The 4257-nt window shown below is 36.9% G+C and overlaps 1 non-coding gene across 1 annotated transcript; it reads left to right on the top strand.

Moving 5' to 3' along the window:
* Positions 1-1758: 1758 nt before the first annotated feature.
* LOC131897277 (U6 spliceosomal RNA) lies at positions 1759-1865 on the top strand. Its single transcript, XR_009375631.1, has one exon. It is a non-coding gene; the product is annotated as a U6 spliceosomal RNA (small nuclear RNA).
* The last annotated feature ends 2392 nt before the right edge of the window (positions 1866-4257 follow it).

Genomic DNA, 4257 nt, shown 5'->3' with positions numbered 1-4257 from the left:
GAGGAAATAACTGAAGCAAAATGAAGTGATAATATACTGTAGAATATTTAACAGAGAGAATGAAGCAGGGAAAATGGCAATCTGAGACTACACAACTGGTCCCCAAAATAAATGTAGTCTCCTGTGCGACATCAGACGCCAGCCATCTACAGGAGATCATGAAATAGTAGAATTACCTTGCTCTGTGGGCTGTGTGTTGACATAGGAGCACTTAGACCCCAATAGTCAGGGGAGCTGGCTCTTTTCCCCCAGTTTCTGCCATCATTTGTCACAGAGCCTGTCAACTTCCCTCTCTACCCCTTTCTGTATATTCAACAGCGAGAGAGCTAGCAAGTGACCATCTTAATGACTGCAGCATGTTGTGGTGTGAGGCCTGACAGATAAAGTACAACCCTAGGTCCTTATGTCATAGCGTGAATGAAGTCAGAAAAATCCAAGGGAGGATATTAGCAAGGCTCTTTCCATTCTGGAGAAGACTCAAGGTGACTAGGGACATTGAGATTTCCTGCCCAAGGAAAGATTTGATAAATAGGGTGGTGAAGGAAAAACACAGCCCCCTTCTGTGAGTTTAATGAGAAAACTGCCACCTCCTGGGGAATGAAGGAAGACTGCTGAGGTAGGATCTTCGCATCATGCAAAAGTTGAAACTCTGGCAAAAGTTTCTTCATCTTTCTTCTGCTGAAACGTCAGAGAGGAGAGTCACTTGGAAGAGGGAATTGTTTTAAAGAATCTTGCCACCTCTTATTCACAAATGAGTGGAGACTGGTACCTGAGTAGGCCAGTTTGTCCATGTGGGTGATTGAAAACCCTCTCTTTTCTTTGCTGACAAATTATCTCTCCATCTTCATGCTGAGGCTTTCAGGTATCTAACTCTGTTACCCACCAACCCTGAGACCATCACCAACCAGGGGACCATCCCATCCCACAAGTGATAGCCAACAGAAATCAGCTACGAGGTTTTCCTGGCACAATTATCCACTTAAGAACACACATAAATACAGTGAAGAGTTTTTCACTGAAAAAATAATATTTAGACCTGATTCCTAGATGCAGAAAATGAAGTTATTTAAACGCTGGGTCAAGTTTATCCAGTTGTGTGAATGTCATCAATGAAACAGTGACCATAATTTGCAGTGATGAGATACTAAGATGTAGGGACAGAGTGAAATTGGAAGAATGGTTTGCTCAAAGTTCCTCTTAAAATTTTGCAGTTCTTAAGGTGCATTTGTTCAGTCATTGAAATTAAAAATATGGGGGGAGCAAGCTAGATTCTCGGCTCAGCTACTAGGGACCCTTGCTGATCTTGTAGAGGACCCTGACTCCATTTCCCAACAAGCACATGACAGCTCATAACCACTTATAACTTCCACCTCAGAGAATTCAAACCCCCTCCCTTTTGGCCTGGTGGTCCTGCACACATGTGTGAACAAGCACTCTCTTAGGCAAACACATATTCATGTCAAGTCAATCTAAAAATCTTTTCTGATGCTGAAGAAAAGACTTCGTGGTTAAGAAGAGCACTTGTTGCTCCTATACGGGGCCTGGGTTTGGTTCTCTGCATCCCTGTCAGCTAGCTCACAACCACCTGTAATTCCAGCTCTAGGGGACCAATGGCCCTCTTCTGAACTTCAGATTTCACACACACATGACATTAACACACACACACACACACACACACACACACACACACACACACACACACAGAAATAGAAAAAAGTTTCTTTAAAAAATAACAAACATGCTTGCTTCTGCATCATAGTGATCACTTCAGCTGCACTTATACTAAAATTGGAAGGATACAGAGAAGATTAGCATGGCCCCTGTCCAAGGATAAAATGAAAATTTGTGAAGTGTTCCATATTTAAATAAAATAAATAAATACCAAGCTACAACAAATTTTCCCTCCCCCAAAGAAAAGTTTACAAACACCTTATATTTAATATTGAATAGATGATTTGAATTAACTTTCATAGACGGGCATATTTATAAGCTTAAATGAACTTTCAGTATGAAACAGCCATTTTTATTAGGAATTAAGTTAAATTCATTTTTTTAGATTCAGGAAAATCATTGAAAATTTTAGGAAGACTTATTGATCATTTAAGCAAACTGCTTTTAACAATTTAACTTATATCTTGTAAATTCATCATTTTAAATATTTTAGTTTTAATTATAATAATTGCATATTTTATCAATGATAATTATAATTATAGGTATCCATTATTTAATATCACATAAGGTACCAGACATGCTTTTTATATTTAATTCTTAACTAACAATCTAATGCAAATGAAGAAATTCACACTCAAACATTCTAAAAACGAGATAACCAATTAAGTGCCAAAGCTGAACTTGAACTCAAGTTGGCTTCTCTCTCATTCTGTCCTCCCAACCTGATAGTACTTAGCCTTAACATACGGTATATATGACATTGAATTTTCATACATTTTCCATCATAAGTAGATAAAATACTCCAAAGATAGGTTTCAACACACAAAAACAGCATAATAACGGTAAATTATAAATTTTAACTAAAAATCAAAGTTAATCTTTTTTTTCTCTTTTGGATAATGAAAATAGTCCTGATTTGTGCCAGAGGATGCTCAGTGGTGAAAATAGACACCACTTGCTTTGAGAGCCTTAAATTTGTTATTAGTTCTACATCATACATATTGTTATGATTTTCATTTTGATGAGGTTGTAAGATCTTGTCATGGTATTCCCTTGTGCTCTGTTCTTGGACATTAATTATATGAAAATAGAACAATTTTCCTATACAAAGGAAAGGTATGGGACAAGAGAGGCTGACTGACAGCCTCAATTACTTTACTTCTGTATGATACATAGGGCACCATTTGAACCTGTAGCAATTTTCTGGCATGAGGAGTATCAAAAGCATACTCCATGGATGAGAGAAAGGATAGCAGTTCCTGCGATTACCCTGGCAATTGTCCATCTGCTTCAGAAGGTAGTGTTTAACCTGCAGATAATCATGGGGAAATAGTTTGATGATGCGTGTCAAGTTTTTAACGTTTTTTCCTGGGTGGAGGCTGAGTGGGGATGGGAGTGGTTAACAGTGCAAACGTACAGCTTCCCTGCTAGCTCCGTGGCATCACAGGCATAGACAGTACAATTTTGAGCATCTTCTCACAAAACAAACTAAGAAAATGGTGCCATTCAATGAAATAAATTCTAATACAGATTCCAAACTCTAGCTTTCCTTAAATAGATGGAGTGGCATCAGATGAAATTTATAGTATGTCGCTGTTAGTGTTCATCCTTTCATTTCAGAAAAAAAAAAGGGGGGGATTCATTTGGAAAATTTTACTTATACGCTATTTTATACTTTGTTTACATTTTACCTCATGGGCTATTCATATGTTTTATGCCTTTTGAGCTTGCATGTTTTTCTGTGTTACAGCAAAGTCTATGTAGCTTGAAAAGAGAAGGATGATCTTGTCAAGTAGATTTTCCCTTCTTATGTCACTTAACTAAGGTGGCATGGCGTTGCCATGTTAATCTTCTAGGTTACTGTAACCAAGAGCTTCATAGTGTAAGTCAGTCAATTACAGAGAAATTTCATGTTTAAACGTTTCTTTGCTTTCATTATTGAAGAATTTCTTTTTGACACAACCTCAAATTTTGTTTGTTTCACTGACAAATAGTTATTTTAAAAAAGATGAAAAATGTGTCTTCCCAGCAAGAGCAAAATCTATGCACATATCTATGTAGCCATGTTGCATGTGAAATACCTAGCTTCCAATTAGTTCTTCATGGGGACTTGAATATCCCAGAATCTAGAAAACTAGGGAATTTAGAGGCAATGAATTCTTCTGTAACTTTTCATCAGTTTCAGTAAATCCAAAATCAACACGTCATGTAGATATTTTATAAATTATTAATATTAATTTACTCATACATCTAGCAAATGTTATATTTTTGAGTGGCTTACAATGAGCAAAGAACTGTTCTGAGTTCACAACAGATATGTAGAGTTTGGAATCTGTATTAGAATTTATTTCATTAAATGGCACCATTTTCTTAGTTTGTGAATGAAAATATGACACAATATAAGAAAACAAAACGTTCCCTGCTCTCAGATAGTTCACATACAGTGGGACAAATAAGAAATCAGCTTAAAGAACACATAGCAAAAATAGAAATAGATGCTAAGGGGAAAATCAAGAAAGGGCAAAAGTACGCTAAAAGGAGGGCGTTGAAATTTCCGATATGGTGCCATTAAAGATCTCAAAGGAG

Source organism: Peromyscus eremicus, chromosome 20, assembly GCF_949786415.1.
Source record: "Peromyscus eremicus chromosome 20, PerEre_H2_v1, whole genome shotgun sequence".
In the NCBI taxonomy this organism is placed as follows: Eukaryota; Metazoa; Chordata; class Mammalia; order Rodentia; family Cricetidae; genus Peromyscus; species Peromyscus eremicus.
Note: the sequence above shows the minus strand (reverse complement) of the source record. Positions and strands in the feature narration are given on the sequence as shown.